This window comes from Bubalus kerabau, chromosome 1 (genome assembly GCF_029407905.1).
Source record: "Bubalus kerabau isolate K-KA32 ecotype Philippines breed swamp buffalo chromosome 1, PCC_UOA_SB_1v2, whole genome shotgun sequence".
Classification (NCBI taxonomy): Eukaryota; Metazoa; Chordata; class Mammalia; order Artiodactyla; family Bovidae; genus Bubalus; species Bubalus kerabau.
Genome location: NC_073624.1, coordinates 40879675 through 40899288, shown reverse-complemented (window position 1 = coordinate 40899288; position 19614 = coordinate 40879675). Strand labels below are relative to the sequence as shown.

The 19614-nt window shown below is 38.7% G+C and overlaps 1 non-coding gene across 1 annotated transcript; it reads right to left on the bottom strand.

The window, feature by feature from the left end:
- Positions 1-19149: 19149 nt before the first annotated feature.
- TRNAL-CAA (transfer RNA leucine (anticodon CAA)) lies at positions 19150-19222 on the bottom strand. Its single transcript has one exon. It is a non-coding gene; the product is annotated as a tRNA-Leu (tRNA).
- Positions 19223-19614: the final 392 nt, after the last annotated feature.

The following is a 19614-nucleotide window of genomic DNA, read 5'->3' as shown; positions in this document are numbered from 1 at the left end:
ATGAACTCCCCAGATCAGTAGGTGCCTAATATGCTACTGGAGAAGAGTGGAGAAATAACTCCAGAATGAAGAGATGGAGCCAAAGTGAAAACAACACCCAGTTGTGGATGTGACTGGTGATGGAAGCAAGGTTCAGTGCTGTAAAGAGCAATATTGCATACGAACCTGGAATGTTAGGTCCATGAATCAAGGCAAATTGGAAGTGGTCAAACAGGAGATGGCAAGAGTGAACATCCACATTTTAGGAATCAGTGAACTAAAATGGACTGTAATTGGCAAATTTAATTCAGATGACCTTTATATCTGCTGCTGTGAGCAAGAATCCCTTAGAAGAACTAGAGTGGCCTTCATAGTCAACAAAGGAGTCTGAAATGCAGTACTTGGGTGCAGTCTCAAAAATGACAGAATGATCTCTGTTCATTTCCAAGGCAAGCCATTCAATATCACAGTAATCCAAGTCTATGCCCCAACCAGTAATGCTTAAGAAGCTGAAGTTGAATGGTTCTATGAAGATCTACAAGACCTTCTAAAACTAGCACCCAAAAAAGATGTCCTTTTTATCACAGCGGACTGGAATGCAAAAGTAGGAAGTCAATAGATACTGTATTAACAGGCAAGTTTGACCTTGGAGTACAGAATGAAGCAGGCCAAAGGCTAACAGAGTTTTCCCGAGAGAATTCACCGGTCATAGCAAACATTCTCTTCCAACAACACAAGAGATGACTCTACACAAGGACATCATCAGATTGTCAATGTCAAAATCAGATTGATAATATTCTTTGGAGCCAAAGATGGAGAGGCTCTATACAGTCAGCAAAAACAAGACTGGGAGCTGACTGTGGCTCAGATCATGAACTCCCTATTGCCAAACTCAGACTTAAATTGAACAAAGTAGGGAATACCACTAGAACATTCAGGTATGTGGGTATGTGTGTATGTCTACAAATACACATATGGGCTTCTCAGGTGACACTAGTCACAAAGAGAATAGCCCGCCAGGCTATTCTTGGAATTCTCCAGGCAAGAATACTGGAGTGGGTTGCCATGCCCTCCTCCAGGGGATCTTGCTGACCCAGGGATGGAATCGGAGTCTTTTATATCTCCTGCATTGGAGAAGCCCATAAAGTGAAAATGAAGTTGCTCAGTCATGTCCAAATCTTTGCAACCCCATGGACTGTAGCCTACCAGGCTTCTCCATCCATGGGATTTTCCAGGCAAGAGTGGGTTGCCATTTCCTTCTCCAGGGAGAAGCCTATATATATATAATATATGCATGTGTGTATATATATAATATATGCATGTGTGTATATATATATATATGCTTAGTCACTCAGTCATGCCTGACTCTTTGTGACCACATGGACTGTAGCCCACCAGGCTCTTCTGTCCCTGGGGATTCTCCAGGTAAGAATACTGGAGTGGGTTGCCATGCCCTCCTCTAGGGGATCTTCCCAACCCAAAAACTGAACCCAGGTCTCCTGCATTCAGGTGGATTCTTTACCTTCTGAGTCACTTGGGAAGCTCAAATTTTATATATATATAAAATACGGAGAAGGCAATGGCACCCCACTCCAGTACTCTTGCCTGGAAAATCCCATGGATGGAGGAGCCTGGTAGGCTGCAGTCCATGAGGTCGTGAAGAGTTGGACACGACTGAGCGACTGAGCGACTGAGCGACTTCACTTTTCACTTTCATGCATTGGAGAAGGAAATGGCAACCCACTCCAGTGTTCTTGCCTGGAGAATCCCAGGGGCGGGGGAGCCTGGTGGGCTGCCGTCTGTGGGGTCGCACAGAGTCGGACACAACTGAAGCGACTTAGTAGTAGTAGTAGTGGTATATATATATTATATATATATATATACACATATATGTCTAAAGTTCTATTTATCCATTTATCCTTCAGTAAATCTTCTCATTGTCTAAATAATTGGTGATGCATAACATAAAAATAAAACATAGCATTTGACTTGAAAATCATAAGTAATTTCAACATTAGAGTTCTCAGGATGCAGTAAAAGTAAAGTACATAATATTTTTTTGATGTATATATGGAAGAATATATATACTGGACTGCAAGGAGATCAAACCAGTCAATCCTAAAGGAAATCAATCTGAATATTCATTGGAAAGATTGATACTGAAGCTGAAGCTCCAATACTTTGGCTACCTGATACAAAGAGCTGACTCACTGAAAAAGACCCTGATGCTGGAAAGATTGAGGGCAGGAGAAGGGGACAACAGAGGATGACATGGTTGGATGGTATCACCAACTCAATGGACATGAGTTTGAGCAAGTTTAAGGAAATGGTGAAGGAAAGGGAAGCCTGGCATCCCGCAGTCCATGCAGGACTCCTGCAAAGAGCTGGACATGACTAAGCATCTGAACAACAATAACAAATAGATACTGATTAAATCAATGGATAATTGAGAAATATAAGGATGTCTCTGGAAGTTTTCTAACTCTTGAAGTGTCCTATCGTCAGTTCCTAAAACTAAATTTTTTAATCTCCTCAGAGAAGTTCTAGGAAATTGTTCTAGAAATGTTCTAGGAAGTTATAGAAAATGTTCATCATGCAAACCACTCCCCTCCCAGACTGCTCTTCCCCACAGAACTGTGTATCACACTCTTACCCATAAGGAACCATAGACCCAGTGTTTAGAACTCATGGATATGTTGAAACTGATTTTAAAAAACTATTTTTTCCAAAACGAATGCTGAAAAGTTGAGATTTTAGTACTTAAAAAGATGTGGAATCATTTTCCTAACACACCACATATTAACCTTTTTAACTGCTAAATATGGTATTTGAAATTAGTTACTTTGGGAAACCATTTATAGATTAATTTTTTTTACTTAATCGGAATATCTGAGTCTTCATGATAATTGTGAAGACATCATACCCGAGCATAAATTAAGATTTATTCAGAATAAAATACTTTCACAATCAAAAATCAATGTGTATAATACACTTGATTTGACATAGGGACCTTTTAGAATAAAAGTTACCAGGACCTGCACAGGTCTTAGGACAGTCCCAGAAGTCATTTGTTTGATTCATGAGTCTGGGTGGAGGTCACCAACAATTCTGTTTCTTCATGAATGAGCCTTTTGGGACTCTTGCTCTGCCTCTGCTCTCTTGTTCTCTTGTCCCCTTCATTTTGGCCTGGGGAAAGTTGCGCATGACTTTTCTTCCCACTGGCATGGGGTTAGCACGTAGGGGCAAGTTGCTTGCTCCTTGTTCTCCTTCTTACAGGAGGCTATGTTCCATTTGTGTGGAAAGAAGTAGGAAGCTTTGTTTCAAACTCAGACTCACTCCCTCTCTAACCCAGTCTTACTAGCACTGAGGTAAAAGCTATGTTTCAATTTCTAACATGCTGCTCTATCTATTTCTCAGTGAGTCCAAATTCCAAAGAGGAAAAGGGATGAAGGGTTAGGCTCCCTCAGTAGCCTCAATAAATATTTTATTAGATGCTGAATATATCTATAAAATAGCTAGGATGTGATATATCAACTGCCAAACCACTAGAAGAAAAATAATATGGAACAAAGAAAAGTCAAGTATTCCAACAAAAGATGGAAAAATACACAATAAGAAATCATAGAAAACAGGACACACAAAACAAAATGTCAGGAATAAAGCCAAACAGATCATTAATTACAATAAGTGCAATTGAGTTCAAATATATTTGTATATATGCCCACATGTGTATAGTTTATTAGATCTGCAATGAGAAGTTTAACTGTATTTTAGTGAGAGAAAATTTGTACTTGAAATCACATGGAAGTAAGCAGGCAAATCCAAACCAACTCTTAATCATTATCTTCAATACAATTGCAAACCAGGAATTCAAAAGGATCAATCAACAAGAAACTGCAATGAAAATTTATGGGGAAAAGGTATTATATACTAATTTTTTTCCTTTAGGAAGGTAGCAATCATATTGCATTTAAAGAGGTCTGGCAAAGAGAATAAAAACTTAAAACTAGAGAATTATTTTACTATAGCTTCCCTAATATCAACCAACCCGTGCTGGTAACTATCAATCAGGGAAGAAATCTGGAGAACTATCACAGGCTTTCAGTTCAAAGGAATTGTGGTTACCAGGTCCTCAGAACTTAACACCAATTTCCCTAACACGCTATGTAAAGCTATTTTGATATGTATAATCTTTGTTGCTTTTCAGTCACTAAGTTGTGTCTGATTCTTTGCTACCCCATGGGCTGTAGCATGCTAGGCTCCTCTGTCCTCCAATATTCCCTAGAGTTTGCTCAAATTCATGTCCATTGAGTTGATGTTGTTATGTAACCATCTGATCCTCTGCCACCTCCTAATCTAATATCAGTCGTTTGCCATATGAAGTGCATGGCATAGTGGAAGTCAAGGGATTTCAGAAACATCCTGGTTCTATCATATAATTCCAATACGTGACCTTGGGTAAATTATTTAGTTTCCTGAGCCTCAGTTTCTACACTTCTAAGTGGGTTTAATAACAACTTTCCTTAAGCAGGAACAGTTTTTTCTAAAAGGTTTCGTGAAAATTAAATGTGAGGGCTTCCCAGGTGGTGCTAGTGGTAAAGAACCCACCTGCCAATGCAGGAGAGGTAAGAGAGATGGGTTTAATCCGTGAGTCAGGAAGATCCCCTGGAGGAAGGCATGGCAACCTACTCTAGTATTCTTGCCTGGAGAATCCCATTGACAGAAGAGCCTGTCAGGCTACAGTCCACAGGGTCACACAGAGTCAGACACAACTGAAGCAACTTAGCACACACACATGCAATGTGTATGAATCAGTAAGACAATACTTACCTCATAAGTGTATTGCATTCATTTGTTAGCGTTGTTAAAACAAAGTGCCACAAGATGGGTGGCTTAAGTAAAAGATACTTATTGTCTAACAGTTGGAGATCAAACCAGTCAATCCTAAAGTAAATCAACTCTGCATATTCATCGGAATAGCCATTCACTGGAAGGACTGATTCTGAAGCTAAAGCTCAGAATACTTAGGCCACCTGATGTGAAGAGCTGACTCACTGGGAAAGATCCTGATGGTGGGAAAGATTGAAGGCAAAAGGAGGAGGCTGGGGGCAGAGAGTGAGATGGTTAGATAGCATCACTGACTCAATGGATATGAATTTGAGCAGACTCTGGGAGACAGTGAAGGACAGGGAAGCCTTGTGTGTTGCAATCCATGGGGTCACAAAGAATCAGACAGAACTCAGCAACTGAAGAACAATAGTTCTGGAAGCTAGGCATCTAAGTTTAAGGTGTCAGCAGAATTGGTTCCCTCTGAGGGCTATGAGGAAGAATGTTCCAAACGTTTCTTCTTGGCTTGCCATTTTCTTTGTATCTCCCCTCTGTGCATATTTCTGCTTGCAAATTTCTCCTTCTTATAAAGATATCAGCCATATTGGATGATGACATTGCTTTACCCTGCTGCTGCTGCTAAGTCACTTCAGTCATGTCCGACTCTGTGCGACCCCATAGATGGCAGCCCACCAGGCTCCCCCGTCCCTGGGATTCTCCAGGCAAGAATACTGGAGTGGGTTGCCATTTCCTTCTGCAATGCATCAAAGTGAAAAGTGAAAGTGAAGCCGCTCAGTCCTGTCCGACTCCTAGCGACCCCATGGACTGCAGCCTACCAGGCTCCTCCGTCCATGGGATTTTCCAGGCAAGAGTACTGGAGTGGGTTGCCATTGCCTTCTCCTGCTTTACCCTAATTACCTCCATAAAGTCCCTTTCTCAAAATAAGGTCACATTCTGAGGTACTGAGGCTTAACACTTCAATATGAATGTTGAAGGGACATAATTCAACCCATCACAAGTACCTTCTATTATGATTTTCTCCAAATGTTCCCAAGAAATGGAGGAAATTATTGTTTTAAGTCAAAAGAGGCCATGGTATGAGAAAAGAATAGGAGATCTGATCTTCCTTTATTAATGATTTCACACTACTGAATAGTCTATAACCTATCCTCTGAATCAATTATAATTGTTTCCAGAAAAAAATGTTGGAGATGTGAGACTTCTGCATATGCAGAGCAATTTCCTCCCTTAACTTGTTCACCATATCCCCTTCTGTCCACAAAACACTCTGCTTGGGATACCACAAAACCGAGGAAGGCCACTGTAGATGAGAGTCCCTGCCTAGTACAGAAACAGGCCATTTCTCTTGAGTCATCTTGGTAAAGGCTGGCCTTAATTCTATTTGTATATGGCTCAACCTCAAACACCAGCTATAGATGAGTACTTTAATTTAGGTTGCTAAGTGGCATTTGTGGTCATCCTCCCCAGGAGAAACCTGAAACGGCAGTTTCTGGCAAACAGACAACTATGAGTATTTCTTGACTTACAAAGTTTTCCTTAGCAAGAGTGAATGAGTTCTCTCATAGGAGAGAGTCAATTAAAAAATATGGGCTATATTAATATATGAAGAAGACTAAAGATATATATCAAACCATTTGTTTAGGAATATGTCTTTCCATTGGGGCAACCTCTCAGCCACAAAATCACAGATAATTAAAATGTTGTTCCTTGGACAAAATATCCATCCACTGTGAGAGAAAAATGGCAAGCCCTCATGCTATGGATGATAAACTCTCTCCTTCTCTAAAAAGGAGCTGAGAAATCCAGGGCGAAAATTGCACATTCATGCAATGAATTCAGACAGACTTAAATTTCATATCTGCTCTGGTGGCCAACATATGAGCTGTCTGTATTTAGGGTAAAGTCATTTTTTTTTTCCTTCTTTTTTTTGGCAAGAATACTGACTGTAGGATTATTTGCCTTGCATATTTTTAATATCTGAACCAGCTTATACAGAATGTTTTTAAACAGATATGTATTTATCTTCAAAGACTAAAGCTCTCACTCGCCTGGATAAAACGGTAGTGGATCACTTAGTTCTCAATCCCTACCGGTTGTTAGTAAAGATTATGAAAATTTTCTTTATCCTGTTTTCACTTGGTTGGTAAAATAAGGAAATGTATGGAGACTTCCCCCTAAATGGGACCTCTCAATATGAATGCCCTTGCAGTCTAGCTCACTGCACAGACACTGAACTACAAAAGCGATTTCCCAGTAAAGTGTACCTCTTACATATTATATAGAAACAAGGAGAAAATTTCTGAAAAGAATACAGACAGGATTCACAGAGGCTCAGGTCTGAAGATAACACCATAATTTATCAGTTGTACCCTGGGGCAACTTGCTTAACCTGTCTAAACCTGTTTCCTCATTCTAAAATGGTGTTTGGAGGAATAGAAATGACTGAATCCTCAAGAAACAATGCTGTAGTGAAAAAGAAGAGAAAATGCTATCCCTAAGGACAGATAGCTAGAGGTAGGTAAACTGGGAACTCTGCAGCTCAAAGGAGAATTTTGTGCAAAGGCCAAATGGGTGGGCCTTGGAGCAAGAAGGAAGGAAACTCTCATTTACTGGCACCGCTGTCTCCTAGAGATCATGACAGGCCCACTCCTGTAACAGCTCCCACTTGATTCTTACATTAACCTTAGGACAGGATATCATCATCTCCATCACATAGAGGCTAAGTGAAGTTAAATAAATTATCCAAAGCCACAGAACTTATAAGATGTGGAGCCAGGAATTAAAATTGTCTGTCTGATTCCAAAACCCATTATTTTCCATAACACCAAACTGTATTAAATAAGAATATCAATAATCATAATAACAATCTTGTTCTTGCAGAGTCCAAAAGGAAGTTGGACCTCTGTCCCCGGGTCAGCCTTCTTAGCACCGGCCCTGCCCTCTCCCCAGTGTCCACCCTGCTGTCTGTTGTTGCTGCCTACTGCCAGATGTTCCTAACATTATGCCTCTTCCTCTCCTCAGCTTGACCTTTGGCCTCCTCAGACTCCTTCCCAGAGTTTCAATTTTGCCTTCGCAGTTCTATCATTTCTGTTTGGCTGCCAACCAAGTCCTGATTCTGAGAAGTTATCTCTAGGGGGAAAAAAAGTGAAAAAAAAAGACTTTGAACAGAGCAACAGTTCTTTGTTCCATTCACTACATCCTCCTTAAAACCAGTTCCTTCAGGCAACCTTGCATGAGCACTCAAACCAGATTAGGGACCTCCATTCAATTCCCCAAATCCTCCCTGCCTATTCCTGTCATAGCAGTAAGCAAGCTCTGTTAGGTCCAGCTAGTTAACACCACCAGAATGTGAGTTCTTGGGGGATAGTATGTATCTTACTCATCATCATCTCCCTAGCACTTCCTAAGGCACTTCACACATAGTGAGTCTTCAATCAATACTTGTTGAGTAAAAGAGTAGATATTGCATAGATTTGAATGAGTCAGTGGACAGTCGGACAATTAAGCTCAAAAAACACTGTAATTATACATTATGCCTTATCCCCACAGATCCTTGATGTGCTGACAAATGAAATTATTTTAAAATGGCTTTTGGTGATTATGTTTTAAATGGTTGAAAGGTAATAATCTCAATGGGAAGAGTATTTTGTGAATGTCAACAATCAAGAAGTTAGAAAGCTGAGTTCAATTTTTTCATCCGAAATTTATAATGTTCTGACTTTCGTGCCATGAAGCAAAAAAGAGTCTGGTTTGATTATGATAATGTCCTTACTCGAATTTGAATAAATGTCCAATTTGTTGTCATCTGATTTCCTTCCTTCTTTCTATATCTTAAAGCTTTTTATCACTGCTTATATTAAATATTCTCAAAGTAATAGATACAACATTATCCAAAGTTTATTCAAACTTATCTGAACCTTTTGGGGCTAGAAATTAGGTGGGAACTGTTTTCTTCATGAGATTTCTAGTGCTTTTTGGCTTTGAAAGGCTGGAAATGCAACAAGAATAGCTTTTCTTGCGGTATTTTGGTTTCTACTCCCAACCAAAATCAGGAAGTGCAGAGATGCACAAAAAATTAAAATAAAGGGGAAAAAGTTAACTCAACTTCTTGAACCTCAAACAAGATTCAGGTTCAATTTCAGTTTAAGGCAAAGGTTCAACTAAGATCTTGTTTTATCCAAACCACTTGGTCTTTCCATTGAAATAACTGGTAGACTCACATATGGAATTCTTTTCTAATGTAAGAACAGAGGCAATTGTTGGTATGTAGAATCACTATGTCAATAGAATGCTCTCAGATATTATCATTGTGATGCTAGATTTCCCCAGGACAGTGACCATAGGAAAGCAGAATGCCTTAAAAGTGCAACTTCTGCTTTTCAGAACTCATCTTTTCTTAATATAATATTTTATAGAATACAACTCCTGAAAGATGAGCTTAGCTCAGACTGAGTTTGTACTTCTTTCTATTGGGAACATTAAAAGAAAAGTTACTCTCTTAAAACTTCCATTTAGAACCAAAAGTTGGCTTCTGCATTGTTCTAATTGGTTAGTGAGTCAACAAGTGACACTGAAAATTTTTGCATAGATAGTTAAAGGAGAATTCATGAGAATTAAAAAAAAAAATTAAACCATTAGGATAGTGAATGTTCAATTCCTTGAAATTGTATTTTCTTCTTTAAGACTCTAAAGTTTCAGAGAGAACCAAATTCTATCCCTGTACAGCCAAGAACAGAGATTTACGAATGGTAGAAAAACCAAGTTAGCTATAAACTGTGAGTGGGTAAAAACAGGATTCAAATACTCAGGGATAATTGGTATCCCAAGAAGAATCCTCAGGTCAGATTTATTAGCTGTTCTATTACTTGAGAACAACTTGACTACAGGAACCTATTTGCCTGATAAGTGCCAAAGGAAATAAGTGGGGCTATTTTTTCTCTTAGCCTGTGTCTACATGAAAAAGAAGTTGGCCAAATAACAAGCCAAGTCAGTCAATTCACTTGAAGAGTGTCCATCAAACCAGTTGCCTAGCCCTGAAATAGGCAACTAGCTCATTTTTCAACTAGTTGCATTCATGTAGACACTAGCACAATCAAACGTCTACACAGAATGAAATTTGAATAGGAAGCAAAGAATTTGACATTTTAATCTTAATTGAATTTCCATACCCTTGCAAAAGGATGCTAGTAAGAATGGTTGCCTCATTGGTTGGTATCCAACAAACATTCAGAGCCTCTCAGTACAAATGCCTACAGAGCTTAGTTAGTTTTTACATTTCTGATAGTTTGACCTCAAATACGTAAGTGGCAGGTGCCTAAAGTATGTTTGGGTATGAATATTTTTTATATCTTTGAATAAAAGATCTTTGATACGTTATTTTGTATAACAGACTAAAAATTTATTTGAAATACTGTTTTTCAGGCCAAGATTCAGAGCTATTTGGATAGATAACAGAGGTTGCTTTATTAAATATCACCATTTTCAGGGATTTGCAGATAAAAGTTTTAGTGATGCTTTGAGAGTTATTTTATGGTTTAATGTTGAGAATATTTCAACAATCTTTGAAGTGCTATAAAAATATAAGGTATATTTTTAGCATCTAGCTTCTCCTATTTGAATATTTTATAATAATTTACCAAATAAAGTTTGAGAAAACCCCACAGCACTGCCAGATCTAAAAACAAGAAGTAGCATAATTTTCTGGGGAAAAATCTTGGCATTGGTAGACAATAAGGCTCGTCCAGTTGTCTTGAAATATCACACAAAGATAAAGGCCTATGTTCTGTTCCAGGGTTGAAGCATATGGTATCTCTCTTCCAGACCTAATGCAAAGGGAGTGCCAGATAAACACAGAAAGCTCCTAAGGACATCTAAGTAGTGAGCAAATACTCTTCATTTCTTGATGATCCTAGTCCATTCTATACAGTTATGCTTTTGAACCAACTTTAAACTTCATTGAAACTGTGTAGAAATGGAAGTAGACCTTTTGTAGAACTGACTTAAGTGCCAGGTTAAAAAGAAGCCAGACTTTTCAAGGAAAGTGGATTTCCCTTGTGTGCTCTGGCTTACAAAGTCTGTCTCTTTCATTTGAGGAATAAAATTGTCGCACCTTCTAAACAGTCAAATAAGCCAAACTCAACAATCAAAGTTCTGTTTTTCTGTGAATGATCTTGACCAGTCCCTTGAGAAAGTGAGTTGGGTGGGGAATATAAATGTATGATGAAGGAATAAAAATATTGGCTCTTATTATTAGAGTGAGCATTTCATCTGCCCATGATCTGCCTCTATTATTAAAAAAAAATTATTCAAAATACAAAGCACTGGCTGGAGAAACAGAATCTTAGATGTCTCCTTATTCAGAATGGAAAATAGATAAGAAGCAACCAGAGAAATTTCCCCATCCATGTCTGTCTGTGCAAGAATACACAAAGGAACTGTACAAAAAAGATATTCATGACCAAGATAATCACGATGGTGTGATCACTCACCTAGAGCCAGACATCCTGGAATGTGAAGTCAAGTGGGCCTTAGAAAGCATCACTACGAACAAAGCCAGTGGAGGTGATGGAATTCCAGTTGAGCTATTTCAAATCCTGGAAGATGATGCTGTGAAAGTGCTGCACTCAATATGCCAGCAAATCTGGAAAACTCAGCAGTGGCCACAGGACTGGAAAAGGTCAGTTTTCATTCCAATCCCAAAGAAAGGCAATGTCAAAGAATGCTCAGACTACTGCACAATTGCACTCATCTCACATGCTAGTGAAGTAATGCTCAAAATTCTCCAAGCCAGGCTTCAGCAATACGTGAACTGTGAACTTCCTGATGTTCAAGCTGGTTTTAGAAAAGGCAGAGGAACCAGAGATCAAATTGCCAACATCCACTGGATCATCGAAAAAGCAAAAGAGTTCCAGAAAAACATCTATTTCTGCTTTATTGACTATGCCAAAGCCTTTGACTGTGTAGATCACAATAAACTGTGGAAAATTCTGAAAGAGATGGGAATACCGGACCACCTGACCTGCCTCTTGAGAAACCTATATGCAGGTCAGGAAGCAACAGTTAGAACTGAACATGGAACAACAGACTGGTTCCAAATAGGAAAAGCAGTACATCAAGGCTGTATATTGTCACCCTGCTTATTTAACTTATATGCAGAGTACATCATGAAAAACACTGGGCTGGAGGAAGCACAAGCTAGAATCAAGATTGCTGGGAGAAATATCAATAACCTCAGATATGCAGATGACATCACCCTTATGGCAGAAGGTGAAGAGGAACTAAAAAGCCTCTTGATGAAAGTAAAAGAGGAGAGTGAAAAAGTTGGCTTAAAACTCAACATTCAGAAAACTAAGATCATGGGATCCCATCCCATCACTTCATGGGAAATAGATGGAGAAACAGTGGAAACAGTGTCAAACTTTATTTTGGGGGGCTCCAAAAACACTGCAGATTGTGATTGCAGCCATGAAATTAAAGCACACTTACTCCTTGGAAGGAAAGTTATGACCAACCCAGATAGCATATTGAAAAGCAGAGACATTACTTTGCCAATAAAGGTCCATCTAGTCAAGTCTATGGTTTTTCCAGTGGTCATGTACAGATGTGAGAGTTGGACTGTGAAGAAAGCTGAACACCAAAGAATTGATGCTTTTGAACTGTGGTGTTGAAGAAGACTCTTGAGAGTCCCTTGGACTGCAAGGAGATCCAACCAGTCCATCCTAAAGGAGATCAGTCCTTGGTGTTCTTTGGAAGGACTGTTGCTAAAGCTGAAACTCCAATACTTTGGCCACCTCATGCGAAGAGTTGACTTATTGGAAAAGACTCTGATGCTGGGAGGGATTGGGGGCAGGAGGATAACGGGACGACAGAGGATGAGATGGCTGGATGGCATCACCAACTCGATGGACATGAGTCTTAGTGAACTCCGGGAGTAGGTAATGGAAAGGGAGGCCTGGCGTGCTGCAATTCATGGGGTTGCAAAGAGTTGGACAGGACTGAGCAACTGAACTGAACTGATGTCTATCTCAAAGCAACCAGAGATAGCCCCTTAGAGGTAAAGACCATTTGATTCTCTTAAATAATAAACTTCACGGGGGACCCAGAAACAAGATCACCAAATTAAATTGATGACTTTATTATCATAAAAAATACCTTGATACCTTCCTACTTAGAAAAAAGTAAATCTAAATTTTCAGTCTGCAAAAGTCTTCAACAGAGTACCTACTTCTTGTGCTTTACATTGTAACTGCTATAAATCATCTTGTCATCCATTTGTATACATGAAAAGTGAAAGTGTTAGTTGCTTAATGTCTAACTTTTTGCGACCCCATGGACTGTAGCCTACCAGGCTCCTCTGTTAATGGAATTCTCCAGGCAAGAATTAGGTAATCGTTCCCTTCTCCAGGAGATCTTCCTAACCCAGGGATCAAATCCAGGTCTCCTACATTGCAGGCAGATTTTTTACCATCTGAGCCACCAGAGAAGCCCTATTTATATACATATGTATAAATACACATAAGTATTTTTTTGTATATGTATTTGTTGTCATAATAGATCCATGGCAGTCTCTAAATAATTGCCTGCCTTTACCGGGAAGATAACAAAGTGTAAGAAGTTAATAAAGACATAAATACAATAATTATATAAAACCAAATAAATCATCACAATTTAAATAATATTCTAAGATTTAGCTTACTTCCCTTTATGTGAAATCAATATATCTTCATTTGTAAATATTGGAATGAAAAGAAACAAATGATGACCTTTATTTTGTTATTGATGTTAATAACTGTGTCCTACTGCCTCACAGCTATTTCATGGTATTTAGAAGAATACAGAGAAGGAAATATTTTCTAAGAGCACTGTGTTGAAAGGCTGTAATGGAATTTAATATAGTTTTGGGAACTCAATTCCACTTACTTTGTCTGGTGTGTATATGTGCATAAGATCAGGTTACTGAGAAAGAAAAAAAATACACTACTCTTTTCATTGTTTAGACAAAGAGTGAATTACAGCTAAAAGAGGAGGCGAGGATAGAGGGAAGGAATGAGCAGAGTTGGTGGAGTCAGGAGAGATAACTAAGACAGCCTTGGATAAGGATAGAACAAATGGTTGATTTGTAGAGGCAACCCTTATGTCTTATGAGCAGAATCATTTCCAAAGAATTCATTCAATCCATCTCTCATTGATGATTTTTTCCCTGATGACCTATGTGTCTTGTACGGGTCTCTCTTTCAAAATGTATCACATACCATGTTACCTCTATAGGGGCTGTCTGGCTTATTACAACCATGAGCATCTCAAAAACTATATCAACTAAATATTTGTGTTCACCTCACTGTCCTTCACTGTGCATAAGTCCAGTAAATCAAGAAACATTTTTAAAGAAAGTTATGATTTAAAAGTAATGTAATTTTATTCTTTTTATTATTTTTTTTAATTGCTTTATAATATTGTGTTGGTTTCTGCCATATATCAGTATGAATCAGCCATAAGCATACATATGTCCCCTCCCTCTTGAGACTTCCTCCCACCCCATCCCACCACTGTAGGTTGTCACAGTGTTCCAAGTTTGAGCTCCCTATGTCATGAAAAGAAAAGTAATAAAGTCAAAAGAAAAGTAAAAAAGTCAAAAGAAAAGTAATAAAGTCAAAATTGATTTGACTTTCAATAAAAGTGTAGCTCAGCAGAGCCCCTTCTCAAGTGCTAAGACTGCATCATATTTCCACTTTGATAAACCAGTGTGTTCTGTGGAACACAAACCAAAAACATATTTGGTGAATTCACATTTATTTGTTATAGAAAAGCTGTTCTCAAAGTAAATTTGGGACTTCTGAGGGTCTACAAGGTTAAAATTATTTTCATGATGATGCTAAGACATGATTTGCCTTTTCATCAGGTTGACATTTGCAAAAAAAATGGCATGTTGCAAGTTCAGTTCAGTTCAGTCGTTCAGTCATGTCTGACTCTTTGTGACCCCATGGATTGCAGCATGCCAGGCTTTCTTGTGCATCACCAATTCCCAGAGCTTGCTCAAACTCATGTTCATCAAGTCGGTGATGCCATCCAACCATTTCATCTTTCGTCATCCCCTTTTCCTCCCACCCTGTATCTTTCCCAGCATCAGGGTCTTTTCCAATGATTCAGTTATTCACAACAGATGGCCAAGGAATTGGAACTTCAACCTCAGTATCAGTCTTTCCAATAAATATTCAGGACTGATTTCCTTTAGGATTGACTGGTTGGATTTCCTTGCAGTCCAAGGGACTCTCAAGAGTCTTCTCCAACACCACAGTTCAAAAGCATCAATTCTTCGATGCTCAGCTTTACGGTCCAACTCTTACAGTTTGCTCAAACTCATGTCCATTGAGTCAGTGGTGTTATCCAACTATCTCATACTCTGTTGGCCCCTTTTTCTCCTACCTTCAATCTTTTCCAGCAACAGCATCTTATCCAATGAGCTGGCTCTTCACATCAGGTGGCCAAAGTATTGGAGTTTCAGCATGAGTCCTTCCAATGAGTATTCAGATTTAATTTCCTTTAGGATTGACATATAGACATACAGAAATAAGAAAGTTGCTTAAAAGAAAAGCTTTTCTGTGAAATATGTTTAAAATGATTAACTGAATTGATAGCTCTTTTTCATAGAACACAATTTTTACTCAAAAGACCAACTTACAGACAAACTGATTATTCACATTTGGGCATTGGTTGACAATCTCTCAAAAATGAAAAACAAGTGAGCCTATCACAACAAGGAAAACAATGGATAGTTTTGTTGCCAGCAAACTTTTCTCCACCACTGGTAATTGAACAGCATTCTTTTACTTGACTTTTCTGATGAAATTGGTGAAACTATTAACCAGTATGGTTTTTTTTACATTATGTAATAAAATCTGTCACATCTGGAAAATCTGTTTAACTCAATAAACCAATCTTCTGCAAATGACTACAAATGATAATAAAAAAATCATGAATTTGTAACAAAGCACAAGATTGACCAATTGATTTTAATATGATAGTGAAGGAGGATTTCATTGATATGATTTCAGATTTCACATTGTGCTAACCTTTAAGAAACATACTCCAACTTTCCCAACTCCATGTAATTCAACCAAAGAAACCAGCAAAGTGAGAATCATTGTCTAAAATTCATTGGTAGTAATATAATAATCAAATGTAATTACCTGTCAGATTCTGACTAGCACATAATTTTCAACTTAAGATCTTATAATAAATGTTTTGAAACATCTAACACACATGATACAATAAACCTATCTTCAAATAAAAGTAATGAGGTATTCTAGAAAAGAATCCCTCCTTAATTCTTCACTCTCATAAAAATGGGATTAGAGATACTTCTCTGCTTTTTGTCATTTCATACATTTTGCAAAGTTTTTATCTTTCAACCCTCATTTGAAAATTAGAAAGGCTTAAGTTATTGACTTTCAGAATACCAATCTCCCTATTATAAATAATGGGATTGCTTTTGATCATCTCATTTCTTCCCTTCCTTTCTTCATTCCAAAACTATTTATTGAGCAACCTGTCTCAATTGAGAAATGTAAAAATTAGTAAAGTCAGAAACCACAGGATTGCAAGAACTATATAATGGTTAGCAAAGAATACATATGAATATGAGTAAGAGATGGTCTTTAAGTTTGAAACTTTTCAGGGCAAAAATGAATATAAATTCATTTTTCCATTGTGTTCAAGCTTCCCAAAATCACTGACAGGCTGGCACACACCCCTTCCTCTGTACTGCACTTGGCACTTGGTCACCTCTATTGGTTTCTGCATGAGTCACATGCAGAAGGAAGTAAAGTGTCCACTATGATCGTGAAGAGGAAAATATATGCGTCCCATTTCCATACCTCAAATTTGTACTATTTTAAATCAATATGTAGTATTATTGGTTTTAATTAAAACAAGGGACAAGCTAGGTTGTTATCAAACACTCATACATACATGTATCTAAAAACCATGTTGATGTATGGCAAAACCAATGCAATATTGTAAAGTAATTAGCCTCCAATTAAAATAAATAAATTTAAATTAAAAAAATAATAAATAAAAAACAAAAAGTCATAGTGCATCTCAGTTGTACTCTGTTTCACATGGCACCAGTAACAAACAGTAGTGGAAAGCATTTTCAAAGACCCCAGATTCTTTTAAGGACTCCAAGTCTAATTACAAGCATGTTGAACATCCTAGAAATATTTATAGAAATTCACTTAAGACATGCTGCTGCTGCTGCTAAGTCACTTCAGTCATGTCTGACTCTGTGCGACCCCAGAGATGACAGCCCACCAGGCTCCCCAGTCCCTGGGATTCTCCAGGCAAGAACACTGGAGTGGGTTGCCATTTCCTTCTCCAATGCATGAAAGGGAAGAGTGAAAGTGAAGTTGCTCAGTCTTGTCCGACTCTTAGCGACCTCATGGACTGCAGCCCACCAGGCCCTCCATCCGTGGGATTTTCCAGGCAGGAGTACTGGAGTGGGGTGCCATTGCCTTCTCCACACTTAAGACATAATTTCCAACTAATTATGGAATAATTAAACAGGGCCTTTGTTTCTGTACCTGGAAAATGAACACACTAACTACTGTATATAGGTGAGCAATGGGATGTGTGTTGGAATGGAGAAAGTGCTCCTTGGACATTTCTCCTTTTGTTTTTTCCAAAAGATTACTCATGGCCACGGAGTCATCTTTCTCTGTTACAGCAGGCTCCTGTACATAATCTACATCATGCTCCCTTCTCATCTACTTCTCCCTGAGATTTTCAATCCCGCCAAACCCACAGGGAAGCTTTCTGCCTAACTTCAGCATCCCTATCTGCTGCTATTACCACCAAGGAATGTTGTTATTCACCATAATCCAGGAACAGCAGTTGAATCCCAAAAGCAAACACATGGGGAAGAGGAAGAATCAGTCATCTATGAGCAACAGGCCATTGTGACACCCAGGAATCACCCATAATATGAATCAATCATCAGTAAAGGGAGAGCAGTTGATGGGATTCATCTTGGATTCTTGCTGAAATATGATTCAGTATCTTATAATCCTCTCTCTGAAGATAACTTACTTGATTAATAGCCTTTTAGGGAAAGTAACTTGGAATGGAAATGGAAGCTTGGTTCTGTCATTGGTCACAGGTAAGTTATTCCTCTTTTTCAGTGAAAGTGGGATAAGATGGTGGATTCTTAGAATGTTTAATTACTCTGAGATGAAATCAAATCTCAGCTACATAAGCTTGGGAAATGTATTCAACATCTCTGAATTTCAATATCCTCATCTATAAAATAAGAATTAAAACATCTCCTTTAGAAATGCTGTAAGGATTGAATGAGTGAATGAGCATTAATCCCTCTTGATAAGGTTAGTTCCTTTCCCTTTCTTTTTGGGTTTTCAGATCAGATCAGATCAGATCAGTCACTCAGTCATGTCCGACTCTTTGCAACCCCATGAATCGCAGCACGCCAGGCCTCCCTGTCCATCACCAACTCCCGGAGTTCACTGAGACTCACATCCATCGAGTCAGTGATGCCATCCAGCCATCTCATCCTCTGTCGTCCCCTTCTCCTCCTGCCCCCAATCCCTCCCAGCATCAGAGTCTTTTCCAATGAGTCAACTCTTCATATGAGGTGGCCAAAGTACTGGAGTTTCAGCTTTAGCATCATTCCTTCCAAAGAAATCCCAGGGCTGATCTCCTTCAGTATGGATTGGTTGGATCTCCTTGCAGTCCAAGGGACTCTCAAGAGTCTTCTCCAACACCACAGTTCAAAAGCACCAATTCTTCAGTGCTCAGCTTTCTTCACAGTCCAACTCTCACATCCATACATGACCACAGGAAAAGCCATAGCCTTGACTAGACAAACCTTTGTTGGCAAAGTAATGTCTCTGCTTTTCAATACGCTATCTAGGTTGGTCATAACTTTCCTTCCAAGGAGTAAGCATCTTTTAATTTCATGGCTGCAGTCATCATCTGTAATGATTTTGGAGCCTAGAAAAATGAAGTCTGACACTGTTTCCACTGTTTCCCCATCTATTTCCCATGAAGTGGTGGGACCAGATGCCATGATCTTCGTTTTCTGAATGTTGAGCTTTTAGTTCCCTGCTAAAATACTCCATAAGCACATCTTTCTGCCACATCTGACAGATAGCCCTTCTATTGTAAGAATACAATAGTATTTGTTAAATGTTTATTTTTTATTTGGCTCTGCCAGGTCTTAGTTGCAGCAAGCAGTATCTTTGATCTTTGTTGCAGCATGCGGGATCTTTAGTTGTGACATGTGAACTCTTAGTTGTGGTATGTGGGATCTAGTTCCCTGACCTGGGATTGAACCTGGGCCCCTTGCTTTTGAAGCAAGGAGTCTTAGCCACTGGACCACCAGGGAAGTCAAATAAGATTAATAATGATTTAAATAGTTCACCCCATAAGTGTGCCTGTGTTTTTAATGGAAGGAATCATCTTATTCAGTTCAATTTAATTTGACGAATAGTTATTGAGGATATACCAGGGATAAGGTACAGAACTTGAGCTCAATGAGAAAAACACAGTGCTTCTTCTTTGGAAACATACAAGAGAGTATAGAGATGCCCAGCATGTATGTCAACCATGGTGATATGTGATGGGACAAGGAAGTGCCTCTAGATATGTGCACATGGCCTAGCAGGTGTCTTAGGTGTATCTTCACACAACTCGTGAATGGTGAGCCCCTTAGGAGAGTTTCCATATGCCATGAACCAACCCATAGAGAGAGAGGACACTTGGTGATTTCATGAAACA